Source organism: Amblyraja radiata, chromosome 28, assembly GCF_010909765.2.
Source record: "Amblyraja radiata isolate CabotCenter1 chromosome 28, sAmbRad1.1.pri, whole genome shotgun sequence".
Classification (NCBI taxonomy): domain Eukaryota; kingdom Metazoa; phylum Chordata; class Chondrichthyes; order Rajiformes; family Rajidae; genus Amblyraja; species Amblyraja radiata.
The window spans coordinates 6,371,109-6,386,064 of record NC_045983.1 but is presented as its reverse complement, the minus strand read 5'-3'; the positions used below and the strand labels follow the sequence as shown (position 1 = coordinate 6,386,064).

General features: G+C 46.4%; 1 protein-coding gene across 1 annotated transcript in view; it reads left to right on the top strand.

The window, feature by feature from the left end:
* The first annotated feature begins 444 nt into the window (after positions 1-444).
* The window catches only part of sgsm2 (small G protein signaling modulator 2), a 72,218-nt gene continuing 57,706 nt past the window's right edge, over positions 445-14,956 (top strand). The window contains exons 1-4 of the mRNA XM_033045656.1: positions 445-707; positions 3,555-3,713; positions 12,070-12,137; positions 14,065-14,210. The gene's annotated coding sequence lies outside the window, so the exon portion shown is untranslated. The remainder of the gene's footprint in view (positions 708-3,554; positions 3,714-12,069; positions 12,138-14,064; positions 14,211-14,956) is intronic.

Genomic DNA, 14,956 nt, shown 5'->3' with positions numbered 1-14,956 from the left:
AGGGAGAACGTGCAAACAAACTTTGCACCCGAGGTCAGGATCGAACCCGGGTCTCTGATGCTGAGAGGCAGCGGTTCTACCCGCTGCACCACAGCGCCGTCCGAACAATTGCATTGCTGATCCTGTGAACAGCTGAAGCTACGGCGGTGCAGCGCCGGAGACCCAGGTTCGATCCTGCCTGTACGGCGTTGATACGTTGTCCCCGTACCCTGAGTGGGTTTTCTCCGAGATCTTCAATTTCCTCCCAAACTCCAAAGACGTGCAGGTTTGTAGGTTTTGTTAGGTATTATAAATGTAAGTTATCTCTAGCGTGTGTAGGATAGTGTTAGGATAGGATAGTGTAGACGTAATGGGCCGAATGCCTAATTCCTTATGACCTATGCCTTATGGTAGGTCGGCCTAGACTCGGTGGCCGAAGGGCCTGTTTCAGCACTGTATCTCCAAAACTAAACTAAATAGATCACGCCTTCAGTTTTGCTGAAGAAGTGACCCGTTGCTGAGACTGAATTGCACAAGTCCCATAACCTCGTTCTTCTCGTTCCAGCTGTGGTGGAGGCCTGCCTGCTGTACCTGCTGAAGCGACGGGCGGCCGGCTTTCTGCGAAGCGATAAAGTAGCCGCGCTCTTCACCAAGGTCGGCAAAATCTACCCTGTGGCCGGAGATCTGTGCGCAAAGGTTCAAGAACTGCAGCAGCAGACGGATAACAAGTAAGTGGGAAACTCAGGCATCCACGAGAGAGTCGTCTTCCTCCCACACTCCAAAGACGTACAGGTTTGTAGGTTAATTGGCCTGGCGTATGTGTAAATTGTCCCCAGTGTGTGTGTAGGATGGTGTTAAATGTGCGGGGATCGCGGGTCGGCACAAACCCGGTGGGCCGAAGGGCCTGTTTCTGAGCTGTATCTCTACACTAAACAAAATCACTAAACTAAACTATGAACCTGAGGCTCGGGCTGATCTTCATTCAGTTTAGAACACAAAGGGCTGGCGTAACTCAGCGGGCTTGACAGTATCTCTGGAGGACATGGATAGGCCACCTTGGAACCCTTCTTCAGATGCTTTCTTCAGGCTTGTTTCAGTCCAGTGCTTTCAATGACAAAATCATGGCAGTGTAGCAATATTGAATCCTACAATTGTAGGTAACTACTAACTCTCCCCCGTCCCTTCTCCCTCCCCCTTCCCTGTGTCCCACCTGGACTTACTCCGATTTCTCCCCTCCACCTTCCCCCTCCACCTCCACTACTTCCTCTTGCTTCACAATTCACACCTGGTCTCACACTTTCTGTCTCTTCATCTCTGGCCTTTATCCAACCATCTGCTTATTAACGCCCTCTCACCTGTATCAGCCTGTTACCTGCCAGGCTTTGTCCTGCCCACCTCTCTTCTCGCTTTCTCCTCCCACCCCCCCCCCACCCTTCCCCCTTTTACAATCAGTCCGAAGCAGTGTCCTGACCCAAACCATCACCTATCCACGTTCTCCATAAACTGTGCCTGACCAGCTGAGTTTACGTTGGTTTAGAGATACAGCGTGGAAACAGGCCCTTCAGCCCACCGAGTCCACGCTGACCAATGATCACCCCATAAACTAGTTCAACCCTACCCACTAGGGGACAGTTTACAGAATCCAATTAACCTACAAACCCGCATGTCTTTGGAGTGTGGGAGGGCATTGGAGCACCCGGAGAAAACCCACATGGTCACATGGAGAACGTACAAACTCTGTGCAGACAGCACTGTAGTGAACAGTGCCAGTTGGAATGGTCACTTGGGCTAGAGTCATAGAGTCTAGAGCAGTGGTTCCCAACTTTTTTTGGCCATGCCCCACCTAATCACCTCTAAAATCCTGATACCTCCCCCCCCCATATTTTAGCACGAGCAGACAAAGAAATAATTCTCAGAAAATGGAATTTACTCAAAATAACATCTGAAACATAAACTACATATGTTTACCTGATGCCCCCCTTAAAAATCAAATTGCCCCCCTGTGGGGCGTACGCCCCACGTTGGGAACCACTGGTCTAGAGTGATACAGCGTGGAAACAGGCCCTCCGGCCCAACCTGCCCACACCAGCCAACATGTCCCAGCTATACTAGTCCCACCTGCCTGCCTTTGGCCAATATCCCTCCAAACCTGTCCTATCCATGCAAAATGATGTGGTTTCAAGTCTTTCTTCTCCAACTCACTCAGCGACATGCCTACAGTTATTAAACCATGAGTGGGCCGTACAAGAATGAGTTGTGCCTTTTCTTCCATTTACATCGATATTTATTGCCACATCATTTTAGTTATAAGGACTAGATGCACCAGAAGTCCAATTATTATAACCTGGTAAACGAGGATATGAATCTTTCATTTCTCAGCTTTGCACAATATTGTCCAAGATCTCTCTCATGGTCTCATGGAATTGGATGGACATATGCATTATTAATTTCTGCTGCAATAACACTGTTAGCTAATGCTGGGATTGTTAATCCTTTCACACTGGAAATTTTTCGTTTAGTTTCGAGATATAGCATGGAAACAAACACTTTGGCCCATGCCGACCATCGATCACCCATTCATACTAGTTCTATGCTATCCCACATTTTCATCCACTCCCTACACATACGGGTCAATTTATAGAGGCCAATTAGTCTACAAACCTACAAACCCGCATGTCTTTGTGATGTGGCAGGAAACCGGAGCACCGAAAACCCACACAGTCGCAGGGAGAATGTGCAAACACCACATAAACTGCACCCGAGGTCATTCTTCATACGACTTAGGCAGTAACTTGGCTGTGTGTCATTACCTCCCCGACATTGGAATTTGAATTTGACCATTGTCTTCCCCAAAGTTCATCCACATCTATCTCTCAATTAAACCTACACCATAACATGGTGGCACAGTGTGCAGCGGTAGCTGTTACCTTGCAACACCAGAGACCAGGTTCAATCCTGACTGTGGCTGCTGTCTGTGTGGAGTTTGTACGTTCTCCCCGTGACTGCCTGGGTTTTCTCCGGGTGCTCCGGTTTCCTCCCACACTTCAAAGACGTACAGGTTTGTAGGTTAATTGGCTTTGGGTAAAAATTGTAATATTGTCCCTCGCGTGTAGGATTGAGCTAGTGTACGGGGTGATCGCTGGCCAGCGCAGACTTGGCGAGCCGAAGGGCCTGTTTCCACAGTATCATAGTCATAGTGTGGAAACAAGCCCTTCGGCCCAACTTGCCCATACCGACCAACATGTCCCATCTACACCATCACTAAAAATCTTTTTTTTTGAACAATAACTAAGAAAACCTTCTATATTAAGAGATTAGAAGTCTAGTTTGTTTTAGTGGTCGGATTTCTGAATTCCAGATTTCTGAATACCAGAGAGACTGGTTCTCTCTTTACTGAAAGTTGATGTGACATTGGATGTTTTGATATTTTTCTACCTCGGCGCTCCCGCGCAAATGAGACAATGTTTTGACTGTTTTGCACAAACAATGAATAAATTATAACATGATCAACCAGGATACAGATTTCCTATGAAGCTTTCAACTCTCATGTATTTATGTGTGTGTCCAAATGGCAGGAAGAAACCCTCAAATGGACAGGAATCTCTGAAGAGGCAGGGATCGCTATCCAAGCCCCCACCCCTTACTCCTCAAGCCATCAAGCATATCTGGGTGCGAACAGCCTTGTTTGAGAAGGTCCTGGATAAGATCGTTCAATACATCGTTGATAACTCCAGGTAGGATTCCAATGTGAACTTTAGACTTTAGAGACACAGAGCAGAAACAGGACGTTCGGCCCATCGAGTCCGTGGTGACCAGCGATCAACGTGTACGCTAGCAGTATCCTTCACACGAGGGACAATTCCAACTTTTTTACCGAAGTCAATTAACCTACAAACCTGTACGTCTTTGGACTGTGGGAGGTAACCGGAGCACCCGAGAAAATTCACGCGGTCACCAGGAGAACGTATAAACCCAGTACAGGACAGCGCCCGTAGTCAGGATCGAATCCGGGTGCCTGGCGCTGTAAAGCAGTAACTCTACCGCTGAGCCACGGTGCCGTGAAGATGGCAATAGCGGCCTCCATCTCTGGTTCAGTATCAATGGTCAGTGATCTGGGTTGTCAAAGGTAGCCGCCACCTCAAGCAATATCTAGATCATACCTTCAGCAGCATTTGTGGAGGGAATGGATAGGTGATATTTCTGGTTGGCACCCTTGTGAAGAAGGGTTCTGAGTCAAAATGCACAAATGCCCAAGATGCTGGAGTCAATTATAAAAGATGAAATAGCCGCACATTTGGACAGCAGTAGCAGGATCGGTCCGAGTCGGCATGGATTTACGAAGAGGAAATCATGCTTGACTAATCTTCTGGAATTTTTTGAGGATGTAACTAGGAGAATGGACAAGGGAGAGCCAGTAGATGTAGTGTACCTGGACTTTCAGAAAGGTTTTGATACGGTCCAACATAGGAAATTATTGGGCAAAATTAGGGCACATGGTATTGGGGGTAGAGTGCTGACATGGATAGAGAATTGGTTGGCAGACAGGAAACAAAGAGTAGGGATTAACTGGTCCTTTCAGAATGGCAGGCAGTGACTAGTGGGGTACCGCAAGGCACGGTGCTGGGACCGCAGCTATTTACAATATACAGCAGTGATTTAGAGGAAGGGATTAAAAGCAACATTAGCAAATTTGCAGATGACACAAAGCTGGTTGGCAGTGTGAACTGTGAAAAGGATGCTCTGAGGATGCAGGATGACTTGGACAGGTTGGGTAAGTGGGCAGATGCATGGCAGATGCAGTTTAATGTGGATAAATGTGAGGTTACCCACTTTGGTGGCAAAAACAGGAAGGTAGATTATTATCTAAATGGAGAAAAGTTGGGAAAAGGGGTAGTACAATGGGATCTGGGGGTCCTTGTTCATCAGTCAATGAAAGTAAGCATGCAGGTACAGCAGGCAGTGAAGAAAGCAAATGGCATGTTGGCCTTCATAACAAGAGGAGTTAAGTATCGGAGCAAAGAGGTCCTTGTGCAGTTGTACAGGACCCTAGTGAGACCACACCTGGAGTATTGTGTGCCGTTTTGGTCTCCCAATTTGAGGAAAGACATTCTTGCTATTGAGGGAGTGCAGCGTAGGTTCACCAGGTTAATTCCCGGGATGGCGGGACTATCATATGTTGATAGAATGGAGCGGCTGGGCTTGTATACTCTGGAATTTAGAAGGATGAGAGGGTATCTTATTGAAACATATAAGATTATTAAGGGTTTGGACACGCTAGAGGCAGGAAACATGTTCCCGATGTTGGGGGAGACCAGAACCAGGGGCCACAATTTAAGAATAAGGGGTAAGCCAATTAGAACGGAGACAAGGAAAAACGTATTCACACAGAGAGTTGTGAGTCTGTGGAATTCTCTGCCTCAGAGGGCCGTGGAGGCTGGTTCACTGGATGCTTTCAAGAGAGAGCTAGACAAAGCTCTTAAAGATAGTGGAGTCAGGGGATATGGGGGAGAAGGCAGGAATGGGGCACTGATTGTGGATGATCAGCCATGATCACATTGAATGGCGGTGCTGGCTCGAGGGGCCAAATGGCCTACTCCTGCACCTATTGTCTATTGTCTATTGAGGTTCACATCAATGAGTTGAAGTTCAGTTAAGGCTATTTTGCAGGTGCACTACTCTCTGTTCAAAATAACGTTATCTAGCTCACTGTATCTCAGTGTATCAATGTCGGCTGAAATCCAAAATGTTGAGGGTCTTGGAAGCAGTTGGAGTGAGAGCATTTTATTTCAAGTTGGTTATGTCTCACAAACTGAAAACCTAGTCCACATAGACTAATCAGAGAATGGGAGATAGAAATATCTAGTGCCTTGTTATCATCTGTCATTAAGATTCCAGTTTGATCCATTTTAAGCCACTACCGAATAGTTGACTTTTCAAGCCTGCAGAATTGTAAACAGAATTATTTTTCTACCATGGTGAAAAAAATATTGTCAATAGTAATCAAAAATTATAATTGAAATGGATTGTGTCAAACACTTAAATGTTAGTAATGTGAATATAACCTTTCTTGATTAGTATGGGGGTCAGGGGTTATGGGGAGAAGGCAGAAGAGTGTGGTGGAGAGGAAAAGATCGATCAGCCATGATTGAACGGCGGAGTAGACTTAATGGGCCGAATGGCCTGATTCTGCTCATAACTTCTGAACTTAAGAACTCTCATGATTTATAAATGTATAGAGTTGCATTTGGGTTGATAGGTTTGCTTTGAGCTTGTTTGTGTATATTAACGTAAACTCTTATTATTGAGGTTGATACTCCTCTTAAAGTTATCTTTTTCCCTAAGGAGTACCTGGCACTAAATCAGGGAGCATTGCTGAGGATTTCCTGGGATGAATCTATATCCATATTTAGATCTGAAGAAGGGTCTATCTGCGGTTTTGACCAGCATCTGCAGTACATTTTTTATTACAATATCAATATTTCTTTCTTTCCAATGGAGAAACTACATGGGGATGTGGCGGGGGTTGCCACCGAGAACAAGTTCACAAGTTATAGGATTCAAATTAGGCCATTCGGCCCAACGAGTCCACTCCGCCATCCAATCATGGCTGATCTCTGCCTCCTAGATCCATTTTTCTGCTTCTCCCAATAACCCTTGATACCCATTCTAATCAAGAATTTGTCTATCTCTGCCTTAAAAATATCCACTGACCTGGCCTCCACAGCCCTCTGTGCTAATAAATTCCACAGATTAACTATCCTTTGACAAAAGAAGTTCCTCCTCACCTTTTTAAAAGAGCTCCCTTTCATTCTGAGGCTATGACCTCTGGTCCTAGACTCTCACACCCTTTCCACATCCACTCTATCGATGCCTTTCACTATTCTGAAAGTTTCAATGAGGTCCCCCCTCAACCTTCTAAACTTCAGCGAGTAGAGGCCCAGTGCTGTCAAACGCTCAATATAGTCGTTGTGTTTCATCCCTTCTAGTAAATATGCTAACCTACTCATTCCTGGAATCATTCTCGTAAACCTCCTCTGGACCCTCTCCAGAGCCAGCACGTCCTTCCTCAGATACGGGGCCCAGATTTGCTCGCAGTATGAAAGAAGGGCGGACCCCAAGATTGAAAGGGGGGGGAGGGGGGTTACAGAGAATGACGAGGGAGACACGGCGGGAGGGGGCAGGCAGGCAGACAGACTGTCCGGTGAACTGTTGTAAAGGGCCTGTCCCACTTTCACCACCTAATTGACAATCTTTTTCACTCGTGGACATTTTTTATCACGTTGAAAAAACGCCCCGACCTACTTGATGCCATGAGTACCTACGACTAGCATCACGGCCTGCTACGACCTACCTACGACCTCCTACGACCTTGTGACGACCATGCTGCGAGTATGAGTCAAGGGCAAACTCGGCAGAGGTCTTGAATGAGGTCATGAAGGTGGGACAGGCCCTTTACTTTGTTGCCACCAATACTCTTGTGTGTTACAGCTAGGTGAGGCCTGCTGTACGGTTTTACCGGGTTCACTGTACCTAGGTACATGTGGCAATAAAGTTTCATTGAATTATTGAATTGAATTAGTGAATCATTGAATCAACGCATCTCACTGCATTGGACAACTCATGAGGCCATTCCATAGATGCTCATCCACAGAACTCCTGTCCACAATTCATTCCATCCTCCTCCCCACCCTTCCCCATGTACTTGTGAATTGTGATACTATCACCCACTGCATCATGCACGTCGCTTCCCTAGATGGTAACTGTGTTCCCTCATGATAGCCTTCCCCTGTGCATTTCATCTCCGTCAGCATAATATTCATAGACACAAAATGTTGGAGTAACTCAGCGGGACAGGCGGCATTTCTGGACAGATCCCTTGCCCATTCCTTCTATCCTGAGATGCTGCCTGTCCCGCTGAGTTGCCCCAGCATTTTGTGTCTGTCTTCGGTGTAAACCAGCATCTGCAGTTCCTTCCTACACAGGATAATATTCATCCCTGATGTCGCATGGTTGGCTTTGCTTAATGCCACAAAATTCATTCCTCGTTCCATCAAACGTGTGGCGTGCCATGCACCCTGCCCCCAGTCCCTTTCATGTGAAATATATGGTCATCTCTGTCTCATCCCACACAGATATTTATCCCATTCATTTACAATCGTGGGTCCAAATAAGGAGCATGAAAGGTCTTTCTCCAACATAGTAAATATCATAGAACATTCTACAGCACATAGACCCTTCAGTCCACAATGCCCATGATGAACAAGATGCCACGTTAAACTAAATCCCTCTGCCTGCACATGATCCATATCCCTCCATTCCTTGCATATCTCTGTGCCTATTCAAAAGCCTCTTAAACACCACCATCATATCTGCCTCCACCACCACCCCTGGCAGCGCGTTCCAGGCACTCACCTCCCTCTGTGTAAAAGAAAACTTGCCCGCACATCTCCTTTAAACTTTCCCCATCTCATCTTAAAGCTGTGCCTTCTAATCTTTGACATTTCCACCTTGGGGGTAAAAGGTTCTGACTGTCCACCCTATCTATGCCTCATTTCCACCTTTGGGGTAAAAGCTTCTCACTGTCAAACCCTACCTATGCCTCATAATGTTATATACTTCTTTCAAGTCTCCCCTCAGCCTCCGACGCTCCGGAGAAAACGATCCAAGTTTATCCATCCTGGAGAAGGGTCTCGACCCGAAACGTCACCCATTCCCCTTCTCTCCAGATATGCTGCCTGTCCTGCTGAGTTACATCAGCTTTTTGTGTCTATCTTTGGTTTAAACCAACAACTGCAGCTCTTTCCTACTCTATTCTTATAGCTAACGCCCTCTAATCCAGGCAGCATTCTGGTAAGCCTCTTCATCTTCGGGGCCAGTGTGAATAATGCATGATTATTTTGTGGAGAATACATTTCCGTGTTAACAACTCTCTAGCCTGAAGCCAGTTATATTTTGTTTAATTGACTTGTGCCACGTTCTGGCCTGTCCCCCTCAATGCTGAATATCCAACTGATACGTTACAGGCCAATTATTAACGACAGAGCTGTTACCAGCTTCCAGAAACCATGACAGAATTGGCCAAGGATTTTTTAGTCTCTCTCTTCTTAAAATCTACTATGTGGGACGATGCGATGCGATAGAACTTTACTTATCCCAGGAGGGAAATTAGACAATAGACAATAGACAATAGGTGCAGGAGTAGGCCATTCGGCCCTTCGAGCCAGCACCGCCATTCAATGTGATCATGGCTGATCATCCCAAATCAGTACCATGTTCCTGCCTTCTCCCCATATCCCCTGACTCTGCTATTTTTAAGAGCCCTATCTAGCTCTCTCTGAAAGCATCCAGAGATCCTGCCTCCACCTGAGATCCTGAGGCAGAGAATTCCACAGACTCACCCCTCTCTGTGAGTGATTTGATCTGCCAACTGTCATAAAACACAACAAGATACATGTAACATGAAATTAAAGTGACAAGTGGAAAAGGATTGGGGATGTGCAAAAATTGAGGATGGGGGGGGGGGGGGTTAGGAGCCAGTCTACCCCACGACAGAAGGGGGAGGAGTTGTACAGTTTGATAGCCACAGGGAAGAAGGATCTCCTGTGGCGTTCTGTGCTGCATCTCGGTGGAACCAGTCTGTTGCTGAAGGTGCTCCTCAGGTTGACCAGTGTGTCATCAGTGAGATTAAATTCAAGGCCACAAGCTTAGTATCTGTAACTATGCAAAGTAGAGTGCTTGCAGCCACAGCCAATTTGTTTATAGATTCTATGTGGAACAATCACTAAATCACATCATTAATAATATCAGATTCAGATTCAGATTCAATTTTAATTGTCATTGTCCGTGTACAGTACAGAGACAACAAAATGCATTTAGCATCTCCCTGGAAGAGCGACATAGCAAATGATTTGAATAAATAATAATAAGTGTCCGGGGGGGGGGTGATTGGCAGTCACCGAGGTACGTTGTTGAGTAGAGTGACAGCCGCCGGGAAGAAGCTGTTCCTGGACCTGCTGGTTCGGCAACGGAGAGACCTGTAGCGCCTCCCGGATGATTATTTTGTGGAGAATACATTTCCGTGTTAACAACTCTCTAGCCTGAAGCCAGTTATATTTTGTTTAATTGACTTGTGCCACTTTCTGGCCTGTTCCCCTCAATGCTGAATATCCAACTGATACGTTACATGCCAATTATTAACGACAGTGCTGTTACCAGCTTCCAGAAACCATGACAGAATTGGCCAAGGATTTTTTAGTCTCTCTCTTCTTAAAATCTACTATGTGGGACGATGCGATGCGATAGAACTTTACTTATCCCAGGAGGGAAATTAGACAATAGACAATAGGTGCAGGAGTAGGCCATTCGGCCCTTCGAGCCAGCACCACCATTCAATGTGATCATGGCTGATCATCCCAAATCAGTACCATGTTCCTGCCATCTCCCCATATCCCCTGACTCTGCTATACATATATTGGACCTGATTTAATTATTGGCCCGATTTTAAGCAGGTTGGCCTTCTATCGCACTGTATTAATAACATGCATTGGTGTCATTTTAGACCTTTGAGATACTGCCGGGAAACAGGCCCTTCGGCCCACCGAGACCTTGCCGACCAACGATCACCCCATGCACTAACAATATTCTACACTCTAGTGACTATTTTACCGAGCCAATTAACCTACAAAGCTGCATGTCTTTGGAGTTTGGGAGAAAACGGGTTAGTACGGGTGTCAAGGGGTTATGGGGAGAAGGCAGGAGAATGAGGTTAGGATGGAGAGATAGATTGGTCATGATTGAATGGCAGAGTAGACTTGATGGGCCAAATGGCCTAATTCTGCTCCGATCACTTATGACCTTATGACATACGAAACCGGAGCTCCTGGAGAAAACGCTTGCGGTCACGGGGAGAACGTACGAACTCCATGCAAACGAGGTTAATTTGTTCTCCGTATATCGCCCCTAGCGTGTAGGGAACGGATGTCAAAATGGGATAACTAGCACTGGCGTGAACAGGTGATCGATGGTCAGCATGGACTTGGTGGGCCGAAGGGCCTGTTTCCACGCTGTATCTTTCAATTCAATTTGTTTCAATTCAAAGGTCTGCGCGGGAGCCATACTAGATGTGTGGGAAGGAACTGCAGATGCTGGCTTAAACCGAAGATGGACGCAAAATGGTGGAGTAACTCATCGGGACAGTCTGAAGAAGGGTCTCGACCCGAAACGTCACCCATTCTTTCTCTCCAGTGATGCTGCCTGTCCCACTGAGTTACTCCACCATTTTTTGTCTATCGAGTGATAAGATGATTCTTTTGCGATCACTACACAAAATGTAAGCTCATGGACCTGCCTTAGAGTGAAGACAGGAGGTGGAAGAGTACTTCAGATGGCAGTGTGTTAAAATCCCAGTCTTCCGTAGGTCCACATTCATACCCATCTCAAGGACCTGTTCCTGCCCAACTCTCTGGCGATCGAGCTTAATTGGACCATGGTTGCAAAGGTTAATAGGACCGGGATTTGTCTAATTAACTCCTTTTCCTTCCTCTGGACCCATTGGAAAGCCATAACTTGTGTCCAGACCACTGCTGGAAACCTATCTACCATGGACCTGAGTCATTCGTAACTCTCACTGTATGTCATGTTGTTACTTGTGGGCGGAGCACCAAGGCAAATTCCTTGTATGTGAATACTTGGCCAATAAACGTACTTACTTACTTACCTCTATTATTCTTGTTGCAATGTATTCTAAGTTTGCAACCCAGACCAATATCTAGGACTTGGAGACACAAGAGACTGCAGATGCTGGAATCTGGAGCAGAAAACAACCTGTTGTCTGGAACTCGACACACCGAGCGGCATCTGTGGGGGAAACTGGAGAGTCAATATTTCAGGTTAGGTCCCTTCATCTCGATGATGCCCAGATGAAGGGTCTCGACCTGAAACGTCGACTCTTCCATTTCCCCTCCACAGATGCTGCTCGACCCGCAGAGTTCCTCCAGCAGGTTGTTTGTTGCTCAACATCAAGGGCATGGAAAATGGTGATGCTTGCAAACTTCACATCTAAATCTGGCTGTTTTGTTTCATCCCTTCTAGTAAATATTACGAGAAGCAAGCTTTGATAGCAGATCCAGTCTGTGGACCAATCCTAGCTTCTCTGCTCGGTAAGCTTTGAAATAATCTTTTAATGCCTCTTAGATAAAATATTCAAGATTAATTATGTGGGAGGAAGGAATTTTTGTGCTGGAATTTTTAAGATTATACACAAATTCCCTAATTTAATTAAAGAATTTGTACATATTCTTGCAAGTTGCTTCCTCATTGGAGACCTCTGAACTATTTTTAATTGGAGTTTATGGGACTTTGTCTTGCACTAAATGTTGTATCTTTTTCTGTACACAGTGGACGGCTTGATTGTAATCATGTATCGTCTTTCAGTTGACTGGATAGCAGGCAAACAAGAGCTTTTTACTGTACCTCAGTACACTTTATGCGTACCGAGTCTGTGTGTCTGTATTTATGGCAATAATCTCACTAATTTAGTTTAATTTAGAGACACAGTGCAGAAACAGACCCTTGGGCCCACCTAGTCCGGGCCGACCAGCGATCCCCGCACATTAATACTATTCTACACGAAGGACAATTTACATTTATGCCACGCCAATTGACCTGCAAACCTGCACCTCTTTCGAGTGTAGGAGGGGGCCGAGGTTCTCGGATATAACCCGTGCAAGTCACGGGGAGAATGTACACCTCCTATCTGCCTGCACATGATCCATACTCCTGCATTCCCTGCGTAGCCACGTGCCTCTGCAAAAGTCCCTCAAATGCCAGTTTCAAATTAACTTTTTAGGGCAGTGATTTTAGTTCCAGGAATCATGAATGGAGAGAACAAAGAGGGGCCCGATGTTGGGGGGGGGGCCACTGAGGAACTGTAGAGGGACCCGGTGTGGGGGTTGGGGTACGAGGGTGAAGAGGGACCATTGGGACCATAATGTTTTCTTTTGTAACTTTGTTCGCTGCCCTTTAGGTGGTGACTCTTTGCATACTTTGTGTGTTGTATGCAAAACAAAGCATTTCACTGCACCGAGGTACAGATGCGCCCCGATTTACGATGCTTCGACTTACGATATTTCCACTTTACGGTCTGCAGACGCTTGGCAACGGCAGCGAGCCGCACATCACTTCCGGTCACTTGATCGCAATGTATTAAACGCGTTTTCGACTTGCGATATTTTTGATTTACGATGGGTTTATCGGAACGTTGGTCGAGGTGCTGCTGTACACGTGAAAATAAAGTATGTGTAGGAAGGAACTGCAGATGCTGGCTCACACCCAGGATGCACCGAAATGCTGGAGCAACTCAGCGGGACAGGCAGCATCTCTGGGGAGAAGGAGTGCGTGATGTTTCGGGTCGAGACCCTTCTTCAGGCTGAGAGTTCCGGGGAAGAGGGAGTCGAGAGATGTGGAAGGGCAAGGTGTGAAAACGACAGATCAAAGCAGACAATGATAAAGGAAATGTAGATTAGTTTTTACTGTTAGCTGAGAGGAAGGTGACAAGGAGACATACGATCAGTAAAATTCGTCAGGAGGAAAGTGAAACTAGTTGGAGAACTACGATGGGGGAGGGATGGAGAGAGGGGGAAAGCAAGGGTTACTTGAAGTTAGAGAAGTCAATGTTCATACCACTGGGGTGTAAGCTGCCCGAGCGAAATATGAGGTGCTGTTCCTCCAGTTTGCGTTGGGCCTCAGTCTGACAGTGGAGGAGGCCCAGGACAAAAAGATCGGTATGGGAATGGGAGGGGGAGTTAAAGTGTTTAGCAACTGGGAGATCGTGTAGGCCCCACCTCCCACAATCAGTCTGAAGTAGGGTCCCGACCTGAAACGTCACCTATCCATGTTCTCCAGAGATGCTGCCTGACCCGCTAAGTTACTCCAGCACTTTGTGTCTATCTTTGGTATAAACCAGCATCTGCAGTTCATTGTTGTTATTACTTGTATCATGTAATTGTTAAACGCATTCTGATCTGGCATCCATTTTTGATCTGCTTCAGTATAACATGCTCACAATTTCTATGTTCCCTGTTACAGTTGGCCCCTGTGCTCTAGAGTATACAAAACTTAAAACAGCTGACCACTACTGGACAGACCCATCGGCCGATGAGCTGGTTCAGAGGCACCGGATACACTGCGCACATGGCCCCCAGGATTCCCCGTCTAAACGGCCGGCACTTGGTGTAAGAGTCAACTTCACAAAAAAGTACTACGCATTTACTGGTCCACCACCGATTTTCCGGCACCCTTGGTTCCAGAGCCTTGCCGTATTATCAGTTTTGACGGACCAACAGAGGTCACGGGCTTGAGAGGGCCGAGGTGCCGGCTCGCAAAGTCGGCCGTGGAAGTCGGCAATGGTAACGGATCTGCCGGCTCCAGCAGGGCTGGAGTTCCAGAGTCCCGGCCGCAGGGGGCAAATTCGACCCGCCGATCGGCTGCGGAAATCCCGATGAGGTCGAGATCGGCCGCCTTACCCGGCCTAGGTGACACATTTTCAGGGGAGGCTTCCGGTGGGGATTTCAAGTGCCCTCTCATAATTTTATCCGGATTAAAGAAGGTGCCGGAAAATCTGTGGTGACCCTTTATATTGATAAATAAAACTAATAAATGTCATTGTCCTGGAAACTTAACTGCCTTGCCAAGGGAGGAGGCTGTTATTAGGTAAGTTACTTAAGCTAGATAATTAAATGTATATGCCATTAGGTTGTATGCTACCCAAACAAAATTTCCGAATTAAAGGGCGCTTTATTAGAAAGGAGGTGAGGAGGAATTTCTTTAATCAGAGGCCAGTTAATCTGGGGAACTCATTGCCACAGACGGCTGTGGAGGCCAAGTCAGTGGATATTTTTATTTCAGAGGTAGACAAATCCTTGATTAGAACGGGTGTCTAGGATTACAGGGAGAATGCACGAAAATGTGATGAGGAGGC